We start from the raw sequence: 25,709 nt of genomic DNA, 5'->3' as shown, positions 1-25,709 counted from the left end.
ACTGATTGAAAGGGGGAGGGGATATAGTGGTGAATGGAGTTTCAAAGGGGAAAGTGTGGGAGGGATACCATGAGATATTTTTATAATCATGGAATTTTTAATTAAAAAATTTTTGAGAAGTAAATAAACAAATAAGCCTAGTACAAGAGCAATATTGCTAGTAAGCAAAATACATGTACAGCTAACGGAAATATCCGTGAAGTCTACACAACTATTGTTTGCACTTTTGGTCTAAAAAGACATAACAGGTGATAAAAGAAAATCACAGATTCTCTTCACAGACTACTCACTTCTCACATTTTATTCTATAGTTCTTGCTCTTCTTTCCCTTTTCCTTCCTTCCCAACACACTCTAGCATCTCCTTTCCCCAGAAGGAGAAAAAGGGACTTAAACTTCAGGAATAAATTAAGAATTATAGAAAGCTAGTTCTAAAGACTGCAGAAATCCCTGGAACCCCTACTACTCATTCTGTGAAAATAGCTCAAATCTATTCAGGTGTTTTAACCTAGTCCTACAAGTAGCCTTAGTTTTGAGACATAATTTCAGTCATATAAGCACAATAGACCAGAAAGTTTTCAACATAAAGAAAATCATTTATTTGAACTAAACTTCTTTAGTAACATTCCAAGATACATAGTCAGTACTTGTTCTTCAAAATTATGCTAGTCAGATACTAAGATTAAAGCTGATGTATTCACATAGGTTCCCCACTTAAAGTGCATAAAAGCATCAGAAGGTATATAGCAAGACAATAAATAAATCGCAGGTGCCTCTCCAATTGCTGATAGGAACATATGTTTAAAGGTTCGGTAGTTAACGAAGCCCTAGAAGAGTAAGAGCTAATAAGAAAAAGCCAAATGTCAGGTTTGCTCTCTTTCTTTTTCCATTATATAAGAAAAAGGACCTGATTAGCATGCTTGGTGAAGCAAATTACTTTCCTTTCTGTCCATGAAAGGAATTACAGTAGACCTAATTTTAACATACCACATGCAGAGACAGAAATGTTGCATTAAAAAAAACTAACATCATTAAACATTAAAAATTAAATGAAAAAATGCACAGCAAGAGGTAAAGGAATACGGAAATGATATTCTGCTAGCTAGAGGAAAGCCTTGTGCCTGAAAGACAACTCAGACTACACCATGAGGGATGGTGCCCTTTGGCCAAGCAGCACCAGCTCAGATTCAGGAAATGGAATGAACTTGCTGTTTCATTGTGTCAGGATTTGTAATATGAGGTAAAATGTGAGGCAACAATTATAAACCATGGATAGGGAAGTAACTCAGTGGGTAACAGAGCTTGTTGCACAAACATGAAGCCCTTAGTTCAATCACCAATGCCTGCATTAAAAGCTGGGAAGAGATGTGCGTGCCTGTAATGCCAGCACTGAGGGGATTAGAGAGAGGAGGATCATTGGGGAATCACTGGTCAGCCAGTTGAGCTGATTAATGTGAGTTCTAGGTTCAGCGAGAAGTACTGTCTCAAGAAAGTAAGGCAGAAGAGAAATAGAGTATATCAAGTGTCCCCCTCTGAGGTTGGCAAGTGTATGCATAGAGCACGTGCATTTGCACACATGTGCACAGCCACATAAAAAAAACATACTGTACAACACATACTACACACAGAGAAAGGAATAAATAAAAGGCAATGGGCAATATGACACTTGCTAATGCCAAATTTCGGGCGACACACACAAACTTTACTTAGGCTTTGGAGTTCACCATGAGGATTTTCTGTGAGAAGTCAGAAACAACTATGTAATTATTCAGAAATATGTGCATAGCACTTATTAGATGGACAGAACTTGAAATTCATTTCCTAAACTCATGTGGCAAAGGAAAGGATCAGCTGACCTTTAATGTAGACTGAGAGCCATCTGCTCCGGCTGGCCCACCCAAAGGGCACACTGAATACCAATGCTCCTTGATGGATCTGTGCCTCTTGAATCATTCTTTGAAAATAAATCATGCATTTGTAAGTATACAGTGCTCTAAGACAACACAGCCACGTGTCTTGTAGCAAAAATTATTATGTATATTCATGTGTATAATCCTCTCAATATTTATCATGCATCCTATATTGTTAATTATATGCACTGAACCCATTACTTACCTTATTTATTATGTAACTATTAATCTCACAAAGAGATTATAATAACTTGATAATTTCAAGTAGGCAAATGTCATCCAATCAAATGCATGAAATGAAGAATAAATTACTTATCCTAATGAATAAATGTTCTTTACTATTTTAGTTTTTGTACGTGTAAATATTTGTTAAAAATTATATATGTATATATATATATATTTTAGTTTTTTTTTTTTTTTCAAAGTACAGTCTCTCTCTGTCAGACACAAGTGGGGCCTTTGGTTAAAGCAGGCCTATATGAGGTCACAGCAGCCTGAACAAGGACAAATCTCAGGTCCTGGGATGGGCAGGAGTAAGGCTCCTCTCCCCTCAGTGGTCTCAGTGAGCCTGGATCCCCAGACAAATATTGGGCTCTAAGACCTGCAGAAGTAGGACCACTCCCTCCCCTACAGCCTGGATGTCCTGGTAAGACTTAGTTAGGCTTCATAGCCTTGTGACCTTTGAAGTTTTTGTTGTTGTTGTTCATTTTCATTTAGTTAGTTGAGAGCGACAGAGAGAGAAAGAGGCAGATAGGGGGGGGGGGAGAGAAAGAGAGAGAGAAAATGGGCGCACCAGGGCCACCAGCCACTGTAAACGAACTCCAGATGCATGCGCCCCCTTGTGCATCTGGCTAATCGAGCCTTGAACTGGGGTCCTTAGGCTTCACAGGCAAGCACTTAACCGCTAAGCCATCTCTCCAGCCCAGCCTCGTGACCTTTGGTCAGTTGCCTAAGAAACTCCTTATATGGTATTAGCCAACAGCCTTCACACAGCCCAACCCCTGTGACCCTTATCCTATACCTCTTCCTGCCACTATGTAGAGTAGATCACCTGACTCTCTCCCTACATGCTGAAATGAATATCCCTATAGGCAGCAGCAAGCAACCTTTGAACTCACCAATCCCCTTAGGAAACTTTCTCTCTCTCTCTCCTGCTTATAAAAACTCAGTCCCCTAACAAATAAACGAGCTGTTCTCTGAAGCTGTCTCCTGGGTGTTTATTCCCCTCAGACTCATAACCACTCAAGACCCTGCTCCACAGGTGCCTGGATGCCTCCAGGGAGCCAGTGTGCAAGGGCCCCCTGAGGAACCAGGGACCCACATCACTCCAGCTGGTCTGATCTGGAATTCACTCTATAGTCCAAGGCTGGCCTTGAACTCACAGTGATCCTCCTACTTCTCTGCTTTCTGAGTGCAGGATTTAAAGACATGCACCACCATGCATGGCTATATGTATATACATTTAAGTACAAATGTATGTATACCTTTATATACACATGAAAACTAAACTAGACAGTTTAAGTTTTTTCTGACAAAGATAAAGGTATTTCATAAAAAAACTAATATTTGACCAAGCATATGCCCAGCTTTTTTAAAAACAGAACTGATGCAACTTCACACAATGATGGAGAAGGAAAGGTTAGAAAATTTCCTATATATACATACTCACACATTTAGAGGAACGTACAGGTCATGACATAAATGTTCTCTTCAACATAAGATGACTATTCTCTTGTGCAAAGAAAATATTTTATTTCAAACCCATAGTACATATCAAGCTATATATATCTTGTTTTTGCAAAGATTGTACAAATTCACATGTATACCTTGTTTATGTGTCCCTGGCTTTTTGTTGTTTTGTTTATCAGGTTATTTTGCAAGTGAATTTACGAAATTGGTAACTCTTATTTTATTAGTGTTTAGTGTATGAACTACAAAAAGGAACTTCGTTCTACTTTTAGACGTCACTACCTGTTACCTGGCATCCATTCACTGCATCATACTTGTACATGAAGTACTAGTTACATCTGAGCATTGGTTTTGTGACCTTTCCTGGAAATATGCGAGCACATCTATTCAGACATGACACAGAAAGACCAAAGAAGTGGTTTATCCCGGTCTGGCATGGGGAACCAGGGAGCTCGGATGAGAAGTTCATTATAGGAACATGTGTGATTCAGGCAGCTGGACTACTTCATGTTGCTGCTAGCAGTGGAAAACGGCTCACTTTTGTCAACATCTTTGCTTATTGTTATTTGCTTTCTTAATGACCTCTGTTCTGAATGAGTGATATAGAATCTGAATGAAGTTTTTTTTTTTTTTTTTTTTTAACAGCAGCAAACTTAAAAGGGATTTATTTGTGATTTCCTATATATTTAGTTTGTAAATACAAGACTGTAAATGTATTAAGAGACAATTTCAGTTAAAGTTTTCATTGCGTTTCACTTCAAGTACTGCACAAGTTAAAATCTGATAAAGGATTTACATTCAATTATCTGAAACTCCCCATCTCAGACTTTTATTTTAATGTGGTGGGTGACTTCATTTCCATAGATACCACCAGCAGGAAAGTCTCTCTTATGGCTCCTAGGACTTCCATTAATTAGTGTGCATACAGTTTTCATTCTCTAAGTCATTGTCATTGTCATTGCTATCTTCATCACTTTCTACGGGGATGCCAATAGCAGCTGAAGCACCTTTAGTTTCTCAGTCAAGAGGGGAAAAGCCAGTTCCACTGAAAGTGTCCTGTCTCTGGAAGAAGAGTACATATGCTGCTTTGGACACAATTTGGTTTTCAGATGCAGTGGAGGCACTACTGTCATCAAAATAGTACCATTTTCCATCATCTTTATTTTTGGCAAAAGCAGTATCTCTGAATGAAGTTTTAATTTGCATTTTTCTAATGGCTATTAAGGTTGAACTTTTTTTTTCACGTGTTTATTGACCATTTGTGTTGTATCTTCTGACAGAGGTCTGTGAATTTCATTAGCCCAATTTTAACTGGGTTACTTGATTCCTTGTTCAGTATTTTCAGTTCTTTGTGTAGAATCTAGAGATTAATCCTCTGTTGGATTCTTAGCTGCAAAAAATTCTCTCATTCTGCAAGCTGTCTTTTCACTCAATTGAATGTTTCCTTTAATACACAAGCCTCACCTCAGCATGCATGATAACTCACCAAAGCTAAATCTCTGCTCAGTTCCTGAGCAGCTTCACCGAGCCTGCTCTCACTCATGAAGTGTGCACTGCTAATTCAACATTGGGAAGAGGCCTCTGAGAGTGTAAGCTTCATGAGTTTCCTGGACCTTCGAAGTTTTATGAGATTCCCGAGTCTTATGGGCCGCTATCCTCCTGTCACAAAGAAATGCTATAGTTTGGAGGAAATAATTACACAACAGTGTTAAATGCTTTTAAGATTCCACATTTTAAAGTTTCATTGTACATATACATTACACATGGTATTGCTTCACATACAAACTTTTTTGTTTGTTTCGTTGGTTTTCTCAAAGTAGGGTCTCACTCCGGTCCAGGCTGACCTGTAATTATAGTCTCAGGATATCCTTGAACTCATGGTGATCCTCCTACCTCTGCCTCCTGAGTGCTGGGATTAAAGGCGTGTGGCCACCATGCCCTGCAACATTTTCTAACAAGTGTATATTTCTTTAAGTTGAGCATCTTCTTTACCCCCTTTTATCCCTCTCATTTCTATTGGCACCCTTTGTTCACCTAGAGTACTTTTGTCCTTTCATGTCAAACACACATACATACATTAATTTATTAACCTATATAAAATCTGGGAGCCACATATGAAAGAAGACATAAGGCATATGAGATTTGTCTTTCTGAAATTGGCTTAACTCAAATCATATGATTACATGTAGCTGCATTATATTTTTTTGCAAATGAGATAACTTGATTCAGCTTTATGTCTGAATATATATTGAGTGTAAGTTCCCCATAGACTCAGTCAGGTGTTTGTGTTTTATTAAAGCCCATAACTTGGGTTTCCAGTTGCCTGGATGGAGGAGGAGGTAACACTGGGAGCAGATCCTAGGATCCAGCCCTAAGGTGTTACTGGGGGTTGATTAAGTTCTAAATTTGATCATGTGCTAATACTCCTCCTATGCGTCATAAGATGTGGGGCTTCGCACGGTTCCTGGACAGTTTTAATACTTCCTTTGTTCTTTTTTTATTATGAAGTAGAAACTTTGTATGGACACATCATGTGTTGGTACCATCTATATCGTCCTCTCTGCCCCCATTCCACTTAGGACCCTCTTTAGTGAGGTTGTTCATATTCTCCATGGTGCTGTGGGGGACAATGCGTCTGGATATTCCCCCTTACCCTGTGGTCCTTACAATCTTTCTGCTCAGGCCAGCCATGGTGGCTCATGCCTTTAATCCTAGCACTTGGGAGGCAGAGGTAGGAGGATCATCGTGAGTTCAAGACCACCCTGAGACTACATAGTGAATTCCAGGTCAACCTGGGCTACAGTGAGACCCTACCTTGAAAAACAAAACAAAACAACAATCTTTCTGCTCCCTCTTCCACAAGATTCCCTGAGCCACGGTGGGTGTGTTTTAAGTGAACTTTGCTGTTGTGTTCTCAGAAAGTTCTGGATTTCTGCTTTGGTATGTTCTGAGTATTCTCAGTGTCTCTCTTCATCACCCTAGTGCAGGCTGTCAGGCTTGCATGGAAGTAGAACTCTTGCTCACCTTGCCAATTCCTTTCTGCTTTTACTTGGACCCTGGCTGGTATGAGAGGAGTGGTTCATCTCCTGACAGGGGTCAGCTGTATTTTCCTTTTTTTTCTTTTCTTTATTGACAACTTCCATGATTGTAAACAATACCCCATGGTAATTCCCTCCCTCCTCCCACTTTCCCCTTTGAAACTCCACTCTCCTTCATATCTCTTCTCCCCCATCAGTCTCTTTTATTTTGATGTCATGATCCTTTCTACCTATTATGATGGTCTTGTGTAGGTAGTGTCAGGCACTGTGAGATCATGGACATCCAGGCCATTTTGTGTCTGGAGGAGCACGTATTAAGGAGTGCTACCCTTCCTTTAGCTCTTACATTCTTTCTGACACCTTTTCTTCAATGGATCCTGAGCCTCAGAAGGTGTGATAGAGATATCGCAGTGTGAGCACGCCTGTCACTTCTTCTTAGCACCATCATGCCTTCTGAGTCATCCCAAAATCACTGCCATATGAAATGATAAGGTTCTCTAACCATAAGTGACTTAATAGATTTGGTTGTCCTTGGTTCTCACTACCTTCTGAAAAAGAAAATAAAAAATAAAAGTAAAAACATATTCTCCAATGATAGATTAAAAAGGATATGCATTGTTCACTTAGAGAGATTTTGATGGGTATAACGTCTCTTTGGGCCAAAAATTAGTGGGAGATTCTCACTGGATTCCATAACTGTGGACTCCATAAGATTCTGCCTCTGTTCCATGGTCCAGCCATGGTTTCCTTTCCTCATAGCCAATTAGAAGTCCATTGGTTACCCACTTAGGCAGGGTCCACCGTTGCACACGTGTGCATGTCTTCTCAGGCGGGTTGCTTTCACGTAGCAGCGATCCGTGCTTACTCACAATGCTGTTGACAATTTTCTCCCAGCAGCACATGTAGCACTTCCACCACTATAGAGACCAAACATCTGGGAACTTGCTTCCTTCCAGATTCCAGCCAGGTCTCTCCATGTTCAGTATTGGAAGCACATGGTGTCTTCAGCAACAGGGTCTTTCATCTCAAGCATGTAATCAAGTGCTTTGACAAAAGCCTGCCTTGTTTTGGGGATGTCCTATGTCTCTCTGATCACCAGCTCAATGTGGGTTGCAACTGATTTGTGGTACTGGTAGGTACAAGCCAGAGCCAAACGTGTTAGGGTTAGGTTTCATTCAACCCTCTCCAGAGGCCTTCTTACCAGACAATTCCCCCACACTCCTATTGAAGGTTATAGCTTTTGGACTATTACCAAGGACAAACATTTCTATGGTACCAATTCAATTCATTTTGGATTTAGTCTTGTGTGTATCTTCCCCTATGCTCTCATTCCCCTCCCCCCAAACATTTCCATCCCTATTATCTGTCTCTTTAGTTGACTGTTAGGTATGTCTGCAACTCAAGCTGTCCCAGGTTAGGAACCACAGATAAGGGAGAATCTGCAGCATTTGTCTTTTTGTGCTTGTGTGAGTGCACTTAGTTTTAATACTTTCATAGTAAGGCTGATTTTTAACTATGTCATCTAGTTAATTCAGAAAGTAAATCCTAAAAATATTATTACTGGAAGTCTAGTAATTAGTTACTTTAATCAGATTGAAGAATGTTATGGAAGAGTCAAGAATCCCTATTTTTATAAGGTTGACACACCTTGGTAATGTAATAACTTTCTGAGCTTCAAGTTATATACAATGTCTTGATCCATGGGTTTCTTTTAAGAGTTATGTAAAATAGCACTTGTAGAATTATTCCAATGCCTGACATAGTAGAAACATATTATTAGTTAGTATAAGAAGTAAATTATAAAAATAATGCTCCCAAATAGTATAGAGTATTGGTATCTTTAGAATGAAGTTACCTGGTATAATGATGGGCAATTTGAACAGTTCTGATGATATGTAGCCTCAAACTAGTTGATATGGCAATGAAGGAATATGAGCATCAAGGTCTGGCTAGGAAGAGAACACCCAATGTTACAGGTAAATTCAACTGTGGTTGTGCTTTGTATACCACCACAGAGCTACAGGCCCATGTAGAATGTATGATTCAGGCTACCAAAGATAAAGTTGCAGACGGCAGGTAGCAGGGGTTTTCAAACAGGTGAATTCACGTAAAATGTGGATTACCACCCAAAAATTACTCTCAGAAGAAAGGAAATATGACAGAATAGAAGTTGCCCCTGTGGGACCTGGTGCTGATAAAACAGAAAATTCAAGATAAAACATAATAGACTCTGCTCTTAAAAGACAGAGAGCTGATGTGCATCAGAAACACATGAAAGGATCAGTTGGAAAGTAAAAACATGTAGAAAATAAGGGGCAATACAGAGAAAAGAGATAATCAAGGTGAGATCTACAAAGTCCTGTCTGGGAAAACATCCAGAAGCAGCTAACAGATTGTGCATGACCCCAGCACTGCTTACAGCATTTTGTGGGTCAGCAGGAGTCACCATGGGAGTGCTGTAAGCTCCTCATCTTAGGGATCAAAGAACCAGATGGACAGGTACTATGATAAGAGGCAAGATACTCCACATATAGAGCAATAGCCTGGGCAGCTGTCTAGGGAGATGTCAAAGTGTTGGCATGGCAGCCTGAAGCTTATATTCTGTCTTTTGTAGCAGTCTCTGGAGGTGGGGTAGGGATGATAGTCTCAGTAATGCAAACAACTTAGATCACCATTTCCTCCGTGCTGAGAATTCCTCATGTGTTTTCCTGTGACTACAATTCTGAATGGGTGTGGTTGACATGGCCCACATATGTATTTGCATTTAATAGTGGGTGTTCTCTTCCCATCCACATCTTAGCTCTTTCACCCAATGTGCCATATTACTTACCTGGTAATACTTGTGCCTATATGGGAAAGTGTGCCAAGTTCAACACACTTCTCATGCTCCCATGTTGCCACTAGCCGAAGTGGTGGTGATGGGTACAATCTGTAGAGTCTTCAGGCTAGTCTCTCCAGTTAAGAAATATAAGCAACCTGGGTGTCCATCAACAGATGAATGGATAAAGAAAATGTAGTATATAAGCATAACTGAATTTTGTTTCTCTGTAATGAAAAATCAAGTTATAACACTTATAGGATAACGGACAAAACAGGAGAGAAGTATGCTAAATGAAATAAAAATAATACTGTCTCACAAAGATAAATATTGCACATATCCTTTCCTATGTGGAACCAAGATTTAAGTGAGTGTGTTTATAAGTTGTGAAAGCTAAATATGATGGGTAAGAAGTAGGGAAATACGTGATGGTTGGTCTGTTTGGTGATTTGCTTCCAAATTTGTATTTTGCTTGGTCAGGGCCACCTCAGTTGTTATGTTTTCATTTTGGGAATCTATTCCTATTGTCTCCGCTATGTTTTCATTAGATTCTTCCATTGTGGGACTAGGCAGTCTTGTTGAAGATCTCTGTTTGTTGTTTAGTTTTGCTTTCTCTGCTTGGGGTCTACCCATCCAGGGTGGAAGCCTTATTTAAGGGGAGGTAAGTATTTTCTCTTGTAATGTACTGAGTGTAGTGTAGTGAGTGTATTGTCTTGTGGTTGAATAGGATAAGTGTGTAATGGCTTTGTATGTGTGGAGAGCATAAGTGCCAGAAGCTCTAGGCTGGTGCTTAATAACAAAGGTGAGGTTGGAGGTCTTACATCTCTTGGATCTGGTCTCAGCTGTGTCTTGTCTATGACTCAGGGGTCATAGCACCTGCCTTTGCTCCCCTACTGGACCCAGCTGGGCAAGTTATGGAGGACTCATTGGTTTCACCTGGCTGGTGCTTGCCAGATGTTCTTGTGCTCCCCTTCCAGAATTTTGGTGATGCCCCAATTAGTTACTGGAGGGGGATCTGAATGGTAAAGACATGGACTGGGTCTCTGGGCTCCACAAACACCTGATCTTGGAGTTAGCTGGTATGTGACAGACAGGGTTGTGGGTCAAGAGGCCAACACAAGGGCGCCTTCAGGCAGCACAGGCTGTGGAGGGGCTGTGAACTGGGACAGAGGAAAAAGGGCATGAACTTCTTTCAAGACCCACATAAATCCACCAAGGAATTGGTGTGATATGCAAGAGTGCTGCTTCCATAAGGAGCCTGACAAGCAGCACCAGGGTGAAGGAGACAGATGCTAAGGATACTCAACACTTACCAAAGCAGAGATCCAGAAGCTCCTGAGAGCATTTTACTGAAGTAGACTTAAAACATACCCAGCATGGCTCAGGAAATTTTGCTGAAGAGGGGGTAGAATTATTGTAAGAACCACAAGTTGGGGTGCCATACCCAGAGACATTATCACCCTCCCCAATGACTGAGTGCTGCTCTCACAACGTATAATCCACAACCCCATGGGAATACCGGAAACCCCAATGAGGAGGGCCCTCAGTGGAATGGGGGCAAGGAGGAGGGAAGTCATGGTACCAACATATGAATGTGTTCATACAAAGTATATTCATAATAAAAAATAAATAAATAGAAAAAAATGAAATGAACTGAAGAAGTGGATAAGTAAAATAAAATACTGTATTGGACCACATGTGACAATAAAGTAGAAGATAGGAGGAAAATGACCAGACAGAGCAGGGCAGGGAGACAGGAAAAGGGACCGAGGAATGAACAAAAACAATGTGTATTTGAAAATACCAAAATCAAACAACACTTTGTATGATAATAACTTAAAATAAAAACATGAACCAGGGCTGGAGGGATGGTTTAGTGGTTAATATGTTTGCCTTAAAAGCCAAAGGATTCAGTTTTGATTCCCCAAGACCCACGTTAGCCAGTTGCACAAGGTGGTGCATGCATCTAGAGTTCGTTTGCAGTGGCTCAAGGCCCTGGTGCACCCATTCTCTCACTCTCTTTCTCCCTCTTTCTCTTTGTCAAATAAATAACTAAAATTAAATATTTAAAAAAGAGTATGAACCAGGCACTTCAGAATACCTCATCAAATATCAGGCCAACCATAAATATGGTGAGTATTTATTGAGTTATTACTAAATGTATAGACTAGATTTTCTTTGAGCCAGGCATGGTGGCACACACCTTTTTATAAAAATATATATATTTTATATTTATTTATTTATTTGACAGTGAAAGAGAAAGAGAGAAACAGCAGGCACACCAGGACCTCCAGCCACTTCAGACAAACTCCAGACGTATGCACCCCCTTGTGCCTCTGGCTAGCATGGGTCCTGGGGAATCGAACCTGGGTCCCTTGGCTTTTCAGGCAAATTCCATAACCACTTCGACATCCCTCTAGTCCTAGACCAGTTTCTTTTGTTTTTGTTTTTGGTTTTGGTTTTGGTTTTGGTTTTGGTTTTTCGAGGTAGGGTCTCACTCTGGTCCAGGCTGACCTGGAATTAACTCTGTCATCTCAGGGTGGCCTTGAACTCATGGCAATCCTCCTACCTCTGCCTCCCGAGTGCTGGGATTAAAGGCGTGTGCCACCACGCCCGGCTCTAGACCAGTTTCTTGTTCATTTGTGATATGACAAAGTAGCACCAAATACATCATTTATGAAAGCAATATAGATGCTTATGTTCTTAGAATCCTGTTGCTGATAGAATCAAGGCACTCACATCTGATATTTCATTGGGGCATTCATGCTACATCACACATAGCAAAAGGTAGAAAGGAAAGATAAGTAGATGCTATATGAAGTCCTTTTTTTATAAGGGTCATGGTCCAGTTCTGGAGAGGAGGAGCCCCCATTGAGTAATCACTTCTTAAAGGACCTATGCATATTGACAGCACCTGAATTTTGAAGAAGACACATTAAAATCATAGATGTGTGTAAGGAAAAAATTATCCATCATACATGCTTTCTTTTAAACATATATACTTTATCAAGATATGTATGCATCAAATCAAACTTCAAATATCAAAGAATGAAGACAATATTCTATTGGAATGCAAGAAAATCTTACAAACAAGAAGAAAGAATGTATGAATACAAAGCACAATAAATTCAAGATGTGCCTAGATTTAAGCTGAATATCCCCCACACTGCAGATATGAAGATAAAGACCTGAGTCCTACCCTGTGAGAAATAAAGTGCTATTGCATAGCCCAAGCTGAACTGCGATGCTCTCAAGGAAAGTTATCTAGCAAGGATGCTCAGGGTACAGTGAAGTGGGGAAAGACTGAAGACATGGAAGCCAAATAGAACACTATTACATTTGACCAGTCTAGATAATGAGATGCTAAAGTAAAGGAGGGACTCCATCAGAATGAAAACAAATGAAGGAATACAGACTGAGTGTTTTGTTTAATGACAAAAAGTTTAAATCTTAAAGTTGCTATCCTAGTCCAGATCACTTTAACAAACTACCAAAGATTACATTGTTCATCATTACTTGAACTTGATTTCCTCAAGTTCTCGGAAATTTTCTTACTGCAGAGCTCATGGTTCCAATGTGGTCAGTTTTTGTTGGTCATCTTCAGGCTCTGGATATTGCCTACTTATCCTTGTATCTTCCAATGGTTGAAAATTTACTAGATGGCTCATGGGGGTCCTTTTATAAGGGCCTTAACTAAAACATGAGAACTCCACCCTTAGGACTGATTACCTCTCAGAGGTTACTTCTCCAGTACTATCATACACACTGGGCTTTTTCTTTTTAAGGTTTCAACATATATATTGGGGTATTGGTAAGAAGAAGATCTACTGTATTCTTTCCCTGTTGTCCTCAAACTTATATCCGTTTCACATGGAAAATGCATTCAATCCATCCAACATATGAACAAGTCAACTACAACATATCACTGATGGAAGTCCCTAGGAAGAGTTAGAATCCAGTATTTACCATATGCCAGATAGCCTTCTAGGCTGCATACATGCTTACAGTTATAAGAGTCAGGTGACATTATTGTACCATGTTATATACTAGAAAGTAATCTCTGCCAGAGAGAGTCTAACAGATACAATTAAAGACACACATCTCATGGACCATGCCCTTAGCCCTGCACATCCTGCATCTGTAGTTTTTATAAGAAAGCCAACACATCAGCTTCATCAGGTGTGAGATTCACAAAAATAGTTTCTGAGATGGTTACAACATTTGGACAGTTCTTCGTTTTAAGATTCAATTTCAAAACTCAGTACCAAAAATCATAACCCATGAAATACGATCTGTCAGAAAATTATATTTTACCCTTATCATTTCATTGTAATCTAGTCACTGTCAAAGAGATGAAAAGCTGCCAAATAGTATAATTAGAAATCATGTAGGACTGACAGCATAATTATAGGAAGTGGGATATGTCAGATTTCATGAGTGGTCAGAAATAGAAGACTTTCATGAAAAGCTTTTTAATTTTTCAGATGTTATACCACAACATTGTGTGTGTGTGTGTGCTTTATTGCATTTCCAAAAATAATTTCAAAATGAGTGGCTTAACAGAACACTAGTAAGAGGGCTTCTGGTGTATCGTGTCATTGTAGCCATGCTACCAGAATACCAGTATGTTCTATAGGAGAGCAGAAGAATATGGAATAGTCTTTGGATCTACACTGTGGATGGAGAACAGAGCAATGCTGGATGCTATTATATGTTGATAACATATTAAATCTGATCTTTTCATGGGCTACATGTTGTAATTAACCTTTCCTAATTTACAATACTTCATCTCCCACCTTTGAGTAGAACAGTAGTTAGGAACTGTGCTGAAAACATGGAGAATAAAAATACCTATATTAAATATAGTGAACTGAAGTACCATTCATAAAGTTGAGACCAATACATTTTTCAGTATATTGGGGAAATACTGAGTTCATATTTTTAAATGAGGATGTCTAATTAACACCTACAATGTTATGTATGTGTACATGCACTTATTCCTGCTCATATGATACATGCTATGTGATGTGATAGATTCTATTATTGTCACCATTCTGCATATGAGAAAACAGATACAAAAATTTTAAGTAATTTTTTAATTAATTAATTTATTTATTTGAGAGTGACAGAGAGAGAAAGAGGCAGAGAGAGAGAGAGAGACAGAGAGAGAGAGAGAGAGAGAGAGAGAGAGAGAGAGAGAGAGAATGGGCATGCCAGGGCCTCTAGCTACTGCAAACGAACTCCAGACACATGCGCCCCCTTGTGCATCTGGCTAACATGGGTCCTGGGGAATCGAGCCTTAAACTGGGGTCCTTAGGCTTCACAGGCAAGTGCTTAACTGCCAAGCCAACTCTCCCGCCCTTAAGTATTTTTTTTTTTTTATCACATACCTTGTGTCAGAGTCAGGATACAAATTCTGAAAATTTGTCTTCAAAGTAGGTATTTTTAACCTCTAGGTATCCCATTTATCAATGTGTGCATTGAAGCAAAGTAGACTTTTCAAATGTATTCACAGAACTTTCATAAAGGGCTCTTTGAACATTTGAAATAGAAAAGACTTGGCAATATCTGCCATCAGGATTAAGGATTCTTTTAAAAAGACATCTCAGTAAAGAATGTCATGAGTCAAGATGTAGAAAACAGTAAATCTTGTCATTCTAATTATAGCAATACAAACAGATATGCTGGGCTGGAGAGATGGATTCATGGTTAAGACATTTGCCTGCAAAGTAAAAGGACCCAGGTTCAATTCCCTATGACCCATGTAAGCCAGATGACACATGCATCAGGAGTTTGTTTGTAGCAGATGAAGGCCCTGATACACCCATTCTGTATCTCCCTCTCCCTCTTTCTCTCTCTATCTCTGAAATAAAATTTTTAAAAAAGAGTATTATACCCAAGCTGGGCTACAATCAAGGCTATCTGTCTAATCATACTGTCTTAGAATTATGAATAGAGTTTGATCTAACAGTAGTGGAAACTTTCATTTCAAGATTTTTGGGAATATACTCTCAATAAATAATTTTTACAGTATTTTTAAATTTCAGAGAAAAAAAAAGAATTCTCATAGATGTTTGATAATTGGCTGTATTTTGGTAACCCTTTACAGAAATATATACTTGAATAACCTAAATTTAGGGTGTATGTGTCATCAAAGAATGTATACAAGAGTGAAGACGTGGTTTCATTCAAACTGTGGAGCATGTATATGGTAGGTACTAATCCTTGTATTTAATTTATCTGACACGAAAAGAAGATCAGTATTCTGCATAGAAATCAGCCATTACTTCTATACAAGAGGATCAAGCTTACATGGCAGAACTGTCATTTGAAAGAAAAGCTTTGCCATGTGAGAGATTGGCAGGAACTTACACCTTCTGGGGTGGACACTGGAATTGGTCTTTGTAGTGCCTTCCCTCGATCTAAAGCTATTCGGGAAAAGCCATGCTTTAGCAAATTGCACTAAAGCTCAGTGATGCTTCAAAATCCTAAGCAACAAAAGGATGAAAGAAACATTGTCTCATTCTTACAATGTGCATGTGCCTTTTCCTTGGGACAGGGTTATTGGTGGATCTTACCCCGACATCACCCTAGAGAATGTGAGCAGACTACTAGATAACGCCTATGTGGCTTTTCTATGTGGCTTTTCCAGCTGTACTAAGTTAAGCCTTTGGAAATCTACCATCAACTACTGTGACTCTCTTGTTCCAGGCACGTGTTTGGAACTGGAACAAGGACTTCCCTGGGTAAGTTAGAAATATTCTCACTGCCAGTCATGTTAATACAAGTTTAATGCTGACAAAAGATATGAAGCAAAGGGAGGCATGCAAGCAAAATATAACTTCTGTTTCTTTTTATTGTATTAGAAGGATGGGGGTTCAAAGGATGAGGATGGGGATGGGTATCAAGGACAGCTCAGATTATGTGATAGTTTGAGGAATTCTACTGGGATGGGAAAAATGTGTCTTCTAGTTGGAAACCAATAGAGATGAAATAAAGATTCAAATTGTGACTTGTAGTCCTGAGAGTCATTCAGGGTAATGAATATGGTTCAGCAGCAGGTTCCATGTGTACTTGTCACTATTGTTATGTCTGTTATTAAAGTCACACTCTGGGACTGGAGAGATGGCTTAGTGGTTAAGGCACTTGCCTGCGAAGCCTAAGGACCTACTTCAATTCTCCAGGTCCTACCTAAGACAGGTGGCACATGATTCTGGAGTCTGTTTGCAGTGGCTGGAAACCCTGGCATATACCCATTACCCTCCCCCCTCCCTCTTTCTCTAATAAATAGATAAAAATAATCTTTTTTTTTTAAATTTAATTTATTAGTTTTCTTTTCAGTAAATACAGGCAGTTTGGTACCACTGTTTAAGTTCATCTGTGATCTACCCCCTCCCAATGGACCCTCCTTGTTGATGAAAATGGGTCATGCATTGTGCAGTTAGCCCCCAGTTATTGGTATGACAAATGTCTCTGCAAATCATGACCCAACATGTGACTCTGACATTCTTTCTGCCCCTCTTCCGTAAAATTTCCCTGAGCCATGTAGGGTTCATTTTTGGTCTGCTTCAGTGCTGAGGTGTTGGGGGCCTCTGAGGCTCTGGCTCTCTGATTTGGTAGGAGTTGCTTTTTCTCTGCGTTGGTCTCCTTCCCCTTTGTGCTGGTATCCGGTTCATCAGGAAAACATCACCCTTGCTTGCTTCGCCAGTTGTCCTTAGTTTTAGTTGGGCCCCTTTTGAGGTATGTTGGGGCAGCTCTCTCCTTAGGATCTGCATCTATCTGGAAAAGAGAAGCAGATTCTCCAATGGAGAGTAAGTTAGCACCCAGAGAATTGAGATAACACTTACTTTTTTGATAGACAGTATGATAGGTGTAGGCCCTCTTATACCCTGTGATTGATGGTAGCTTGATATTGTAGAGTGGGCTTGTGTTTGGGTATGGTTCTGACTTGTTTCCCAGCTCCAGCTATGGGTCTAGTACCACTGAGTGGATCAGTTAGCTAAATCAAGAGCAATTGGTCCCTCACCATGGCTGTGTACCACTATTGCACTTGTGTGGGCATCACATCAGGTTATTTGTTGCTAATTAGGTTAAACAATGCATTGCTTGGACAGATCTTGGTCATTTCCCCCAGTCGCCTATGTAGTATCTTCTGGCACTAGACACGCTGACTGTCTGGGGACTGACTCTCTCCTGGCTTCCAGCCATGTCATTCCATTTTACGTGTCAGCTGCGTATGGAGTCTTCAGCAATAGGGTCTTACCACTGGCCTTTGGTGGGTCATCAAGTACTCTGACAGAAGTCTGTCATTGTTTTGGGAAACCTTGTAGGTTTCTCTGATCAAAAGCTCATTGTGAATGGAATAGACTTGAGGACCTGGATTTTGGGTGAAGCATCTATAGCTACTAGATATTCGACAAAGGCCCAAACAATATAGACTGGAAAAAAGATAGCATCTTCAACAAATGGTGCTGGACAAACTGGATAACCACATGCAGGAAACTAAAACTTGATCCACACATTTCACCATGCACTACACTCAAATCCAAATGGATCAAAGACCTCAACATAAGACCAGAAACTTGAAAACTACTGGAAGAAAATTTAGGAAGTACTTTCCATGATATAGGAATGGAAAAAGACTTCCTGAAGAAAACCCCAGTGGCTCAAGTTCTTAAACAGTCACTCAACCATTGGGATCATATGAAGCTGAAGAGTTTCTTTACAAACAAGCATATAATAAGCAAAGCCAATAGAATACCCACAGAATGGGAGAAAATATTTGCAGGTTATCCAACTGATAGAGGCCTTATCTCTACAATTTACAAAGAACTCAAAGGTCTAAACAATAAGAAGACAAATACCCCACTCACAAATGGGGCACAGAGTTAAACAGGCAATTCACAGAGGAAGAGATACAAATGTCAAACACACACTTAAGAAAATGTTCATCATTCCTAATCATCAGAGAAATGCAAATTAAAACAACTATGAGATTCCACCTTACCCCAATAAGGATAGCCAACATCAAAAGGTCAAATGAAAATAAATGCTGGCGAGGATGTGGAGAAGCAGGGACACTCATTCACTGTTGGTGGGAATGCAGGATGGTACAACCACTTTGGAAAGAAATATGGAGACTCCTGAAAAAGCTGACTATAGAAATACCAACAGACCCAATTATACCATTACTGGGCATCTACCCTAAAACCTTCAAACAAAAATAATCTTTTTTGAAAAAAAGGCGCACTCTGGGGTCTTGCCTGTGCTCAGAGGAATGAGGAGAAATGACATTTCCCTTATGCAGCCAATAAGCAGTAGCAGCATTGTTCCTCACAGTTAGGAGAGATACAGCCAATACAGCAGAATATAGAAAGCTCCATGGCAGAACAAGGAGGCTGGTGACAGACCAAGGAGAGTTACGGGTGCTAGATCCCTGAGAGGAATCATCAAGTTAGTGAGGATACTTCTCACGATCAAACTTTCACCAGCCATTCTGGATCTTTTACTTAAAGTTTAATATAAAAGTTAAATGATACTTTCCTTTACAGGTCTGTGGGGTCTGATACACAATGATAATGATGATGTTAACTGGTGATGGTGGTGATGATGGTGATAATGGTGATGATGACAGTAATGTTAAACAAACACACTTCAACTATATAAAAGCTTGTACTCCCTGTTAATGTCCAGGTCACAATAGACTACTCCCCAAGGGTTCTTCTGGAGAAGAAGCAATGGCATGTGTCTCAGACTGTGCATTATGTTTTGATCCATCTCAGTCAGCTGTAAGGCGTGCAGCCATCCTTGTAATCACCCTATTGTAAACCATCTCCTACCTTCTGGAGACTGAAGACCCACAAACCGATGGTGTTGCATACTCTGCATTGCATTGTTCCTTTCATAAGAACCAGCCTTTTATTTGGTTCCAATCAACAGATGACCAGTTGACAGCACAAACAAGAGTCTTCTAAAGGCTTGGCAATACCACACAGGAGCTATAAAGCAGAAGGCTTAAACCTGGAACCATAATACCACTTGGGTCCTCTGGCTTAAACCTCTCCATTGGACTTTACCTCCTATGGGGTTCTCCCTAATGGCCTTTCTCCATTATTTGACTTTCTCAAGAGTAATTTCATACAATTCTTCCTCATCCCCAGGTTCCTGTGTCATACAAAAAGGAAAACATTCTAAAATCATATCAATCCAAAAATTTTCTTTTACTTTCCTAATTTCTATTCCAGGATCTTTCTTGGCTTTTGACAACTTAAATATATATATTTTTACCTATGCTTTACTTACTTTAATTTTTTTTTAATTTTGTTTATTTGAGAGAGAGAGAGAGAGAGAGAGAGAGAGAGAGAGAGAGAGAGAGAGAATGGGTTTGCCAGGGCCAAGAAGCTCCAGAAGTATATATCCCTTTGTGCATCTGGCTTTAGGTAGATACTGGGGAATTGAACCTGGAAAGGCAGGCTTCTTAAGCAAGCACCTTATACCACATAACAATCTCCTAAGCACCTTTTGCTTACTATTATCTATAGAAATGACATTAAGTATAGTTCCTTCTGTGACAGTTTATCAGAATCTGTACTTTTAATGTGATCTCTGCAGTTAAGAAAATGCATTCCTAGGACTGAGGAGATGCCTTAATTAGACATGAGGACCTGGATTAGATCCTCCAACCCCAAATAAATGTCTCAAATTATGAAATGTACCTGTCATTCCAATGCTGTGGAGGTGGAGCTAGAAGGATACCCAAGACTTTCTGGCTATCTATTCTAGCCAACTCAGGAGGTTCTAGGTTCATTGGAAGACCCTCCAAAATATAAAGTGTAGAGCAACTGAGGAAAGTATCAAATTATGACACACACACACACACACTTGCAAAATTTGCATTCCTAAATACCACCACTTCAAAGTCCTTTTCTAGCCCAACCTAAGTACTAAATTCTCCATTTCCATTCTTAATTAAGCTGATCATGATATGAAACAACATGTTTATGAAGATGCATACATGAATGCATGAGTATAATTCTGGCTTCCATATTTTGGTCTCTCCTTCTAGTGACTCTAATGATTCAGTTATTACTGCTGTAGAAAAGCTTTGGATACATAACTTGCCCAGGTCAAACCTTTAGCATATGATGAATCTGTGATTCATGTGAGGGTTGAAACTGAAACTTCATCTTAAATACTGTCCTGAATATTGACAGGATGAAGCAGTCTAAATAACTATGTAGAAAATAAACATTTATTTCTGCAATATTGAAGTCTGCTCATGAAGATATCTTTTATATATTCATGGCACAGGCATATTAAAAGGCTTAAATTACTAATATGCAAATGAACAATAAAATGTGAAGTAATTTATATATAAATATAAGTATTTATTTTATATCCGTGTCAGTATAAAATAACTTAAATATAGTCGGTTAAAAAGTAAAATGAAATATAATCTCCTATCATTCATCCTAAAAGTAAGATATAGCCATCATTCAATATAAGAACTTGATGGATTCTTGTGGAAAATGTCCTTAGAATTAGAATTAATATATAAGACCACATGTCCCATTGCATGTATTTAAAACTATTTTATTTAATATTTAAAGGCAAATATATGTAAAAACAATTAGTTACAAATGTTCTTAGAAACATGTCAGAGATAAATATACAAATTTTAAAAGTGATTACCTTAGAAGTGCTTCTTTGAAGTGGCAAAGTTTCTCTCTGTTGTTTTCATCAAGAAGCATCAATTATTTCTGGTTTACCATGAAAATATATTTAATAGTGTTGGATAAGAAAATGTGGTCACACAATTAATGGGACGGAAGCATTAAGGTAAACTGTCAGAAAAGCATAAATTGCAGTGGTAAAAATACAGAGCACTGTTTCCTGGGGCAGGTCTGGGTTTGGTTGGGGCTCCATGATGTTCTCCTACAGAGAGCTGAGATCCATCATGGGGAACATCACTGGAAACTAGGAGAGGGTAAATGAGGAAGAGAGCTAAAACAATCTTGTCAGACTTACTAGATGCTATTTCACTTCACAGAGAAATCACACAGTAAATCAAATATATTTTTGAGTAGAGCCTAAGTATACCTCACAGCTAATTTTCTGTGAACGTTGAGAGACTTTTTGTGCTAGATTTGTCCCTCAACAATATTTATGCATTTCATAAAAATAAAATTTTCATATTTTGGCCACTGAGAAAATTGTAGACAACTGATTGTCTTTCCTCCTTCCAGTCTATAGGAAAGTATTAATATCTTCTATGTCAGGATGAAGAAATTCATCCATTTTAATAACATACTTTCTGCCCTTAAGGTACTTTATTGTTTAGAAGAAACAGAAGACATCAAACTTCAAGGTAATGAAACTCAGTTTTATTGTATTTGGGAAAGTATAGACATCCTTTAAAAACAACAAAAAAAATTATAATCCACCTCCAATAAACTGAAAGGACAGAACAGTTAAAGATGATTCATTTATAATGAAGAGCCACCACAACTCAATAGGGTGGTGAAGTTAGAAAATGGTGGAGTGTTGACATGGCAGATGTATCGACGAGAGCAATATGAGAATCCTGGTCTGGTTATTATCAATGCTTCCTGCTCACTCTGGCTCTCTTTCTCTTTCCCTCCATACATATATAAATATTATAGTATAGTATACATACTATACTATATAATATATACTATATGATAATGTTATAATGTTATATAGTATAGTATATATAATATATATACTATATCTATATTATATGAGCATTATATATATATACTATACTATTATATATAATATTTATATATAACATATATATATATATTATATATATATATGTTTATATATACATGTATGTGTGTATGCATGCATGCATATATGAACACACACACACACAAATAAAGTGTCTAATTCATTACTGACCAAACCATGGTTGTTAGTCCTTGCACAAGACCTGCACAATACTGTGTCCATCAACATGCCATTATGGATATTGGATGAGGTTTAAGAAATAAGATCAAAATAGAAGAGGGAATGTTTAGACATAAGCAGAGGCTTAGTGCCATTATGATAGCGGAAAGAGCTTAAGCTCCTCCTCAGCTATGTAGTATGTTTCAGACTAGTCTATGTGACATGAGACCCTCTCTGCAAAGAACAAAAATAATCAAAAAGATACCTAAATTTTGTCAAATAAAAATCATTGAATGTCAGATGTCTGTTTATTTTTTTTAAGTAAAATTAAGTTATAGAGATGACTTGGCAGGTAAGAGCACTTGTCATAAAAGCACCAAGGCTAAAAAGGACATGAGACCACACAGAATTCAATTCCCTAGTACTAATGTCAACAAGTGTTAGTGGCCTTGCAAGTCAGTAACCCCAGTCCTGTGAGGCTCTGGAGACCAGAGAGTCTCTGGAGCTCACTGAACATAAACAGCAATTCTTGGTTGAGTGAGAGAGAGACTGTTTCACAGAAACATCTGCATTAATGTCAAAGGCCTTTCTCCTCTAGCTTCCTCACAGACATGGGGAGTGTGCATCGGCACACACACACACACATCCACAAACATCACATTACAAAACATGCCACAGTGGTCTAAAAACGCACACATACTAAAAAGATGAAATAAGCTTAATTTTATAATTGTATTTAAATGGAGAAAATTTAAAGACAAATATACTTTTTCCTCCTTGTTAATCACCATTCTTTATGATGTTCCATTTCTATAATATAAATCATAATTGAATTTTTCTCCAGTGTACCATAGCAACTTTAATTATTTTTAACACACTTATTCAACTAAAAGGGATATTATCCAATCCACTTGCCAGAAAATAGGACAGAAGACACACCCAGTCTTTTGTCACAATTTCTTTTCTCTTTTCCATTCTTCTTTCTAAAATCAAGTTCTTATAAACAGAGCAATACAGCAAATCTAGAGGCCAAAAATACACTTACTCAAAGTAGAAATCCAATTTTCAAACAATACAGAGTATTATAAATTTTAACTGTGAAATCTCATCATAAGAAAATAAAGAAAAGAATCAGTAAAGAGAAATGAGTGTTTGTTTCCCTTGTGATACTAACAAATTGGGGAACAGAGTCTGTACAAATGTCAGATAAAGAGGATGAAGGAGATATTTAGAACTATCATCATTCTGGTCTATGGCCTGAGCTTTATGCTCTGGGAAACTCCACAGGACAGTAGTATGTGGGGCAGATTCAAGGACTGAAAAGGAAAATTAAATGTACTTTCACTATGTTTTATAAACTTGTTCCTAATTTCTTATTTCTTTGTTTGGGTTTTCTGCTAGGTTGCTTATGTTTATTTTTCCATGTTGGAGAAATAATTTAGAATTTCTTATATATAAATTCTAAAAATGTCAAGTATTTTCCTAAAATGTAGAATCACATTGGGAGGAGATTATCCTCCTTTCCTATTCTGAATTAGTGTCACTTCTCCAGAGCAGCAAATCACGAGCTTTCCTTAGTGACAAGAAAGTAGTAACTGTCACCATTTACTGTGTACCTTAACATAAACCAGTATTTTGCTTAGTTTTTTATATAAATTGCCTCACTTACTGCAAATGATAACTAAATGAAATGTCATTCCTCCCATACACGATTTAGGAGTATAATTTGTACTCAGTAAAGTATATATGTAGTATACAACTTAATATGTTTTAAAGTATATATAAATACATTTATACATATATACACACAGAGAGAAAGAAAGAGTCACGGGAAACAATTAGTTTAATGAAGATAATTACCATGGCCACCATCCCCCAAATTTTCCCAGTGTTCATTTGTAATTTATGTCCTCCTCCTGACACCTCCATGCCATTCACTATCCCTAGGTATATACTGATTTGTTTTCTGTCCCTATTGATTATGATTTACAGGAGCAGGACACCTTGCATACTTCTACTGCAAACAGAAAAGGGTACATGGTGTCTGAAGAAATTTTGACAGTTTCTTAAAAAATTAAACTAGGGCTGGAGAGACGGATTAGTGGTTAAGCACTTGCCTGAGAAGCCTGAGGACCGTGGTTCGAGGCTCGATTCCCCAGGACCCACGTTAGCCAGATGCGCAAGGGGGCGCACGCGTCTGGAGTTTGCAGTGGCTGGAGGCCCTGACGTGCCCATTTTGTTTCTCCCTCTCTCCTCTCTCTGTCACTCTCAAATAAATAAATAAAATTTTAATAAAAAAAAAAAAATTAAGCTTTCCTTACCCGCGATGGACCAGGCTGAGGAGTCGCCCTCGGGCGACAAAGGTGAAGAGGCGGGGGAATCCGAAGAGACTACCGCGCTCCCGGGGAGCCGGCGGCGCGGCGCGGAGGGCATCCCGGAGGAGACGGACGGGACGGCGATGTGGCCGCGAGGGAAGCTGCGGCCGAGGAAGGCGAGCTCAAGAGTCAGGATGTCTCGGATTTAACAGCAGCTGAAAGGGAAAACACATCATTACTTACTCCCGCAGGAAAAGAAAAAGAAAACAAAAAACTGAAACTCGATACCAAAGAAAAAAAGGAGAAAAAACAGAAAGTGGATGAAGACGAGATGCAGAAGATGCAAACCCTGGTTTCTTCCTTTTCTGAGGAGCAGCTGAACCTTTACGAAATTTGTTGCCGGTCAGCTTTTCCTAAGGCAGCCATTAAAAGGCTGATCCAGTCCATCACCGGCACCTCCGTGTCCCAGAATGTGGTGCTTGCCATGTCTGGTATCTCCAAGGTTTTCGTCGGGGAGGTGGTGGAAGAAGCCCTGGGAATGTGTGAGAAGTGGGGAGAGATGCCAATGCCACCGTTGCAGCCCAAACACATGAGGGAGGCTGTCCTAGGTTGAAGTCGAAAGGGCAAATCCCCAACTCAAAGCACAAAAAAGTCATCTTCTAGTCCCACACCTCCGAAGGCCCAATGCCAACGAGTCCTGGTTCCAGGCTTTCCTCGGTGAGGTCTCCTGTGCTGGTGGCTTTAGAGCCATGAGAGCAATTTTAATGTCTTCACCACACCTGTTCCAGACTTGGCCGTCATTACATCCTGGAACCTCACAGAGCATTCCGAGGTATTTCACTGTCTTGACCAGCTGGAAGGAGAAAGGTGTGTGAACCTCTAATGTCTTCTGGAAGGGAAGATATTCAGAGAGAAAAATAACCTGGGAGAACCTGCACGGCTTCACACGGAGCCCAGATTTGCTGAGACTTAGCTTGTTTCTTATCTCTGGTTTCAAGTGGAAGAAACAGCCAGAAACTATTACTAGTG

General features: G+C 39.2%; 1 pseudogene; it reads left to right on the top strand.

Moving 5' to 3' along the window:
* Positions 1–24,691: 24,691 nt before the first annotated feature.
* On the top strand, positions 24,692–25,343 carry LOC101593629 (annotated as a pseudogene).
* Positions 25,344–25,709: the final 366 nt, after the last annotated feature.

Source organism: Jaculus jaculus, chromosome 4 (assembly GCF_020740685.1).
Source record: "Jaculus jaculus isolate mJacJac1 chromosome 4, mJacJac1.mat.Y.cur, whole genome shotgun sequence".
Lineage (NCBI taxonomy): Eukaryota > Metazoa > Chordata > Mammalia > Rodentia > Dipodidae > Jaculus > Jaculus jaculus.
This window is presented reverse-complemented; position numbering and strand designations above follow the sequence as displayed.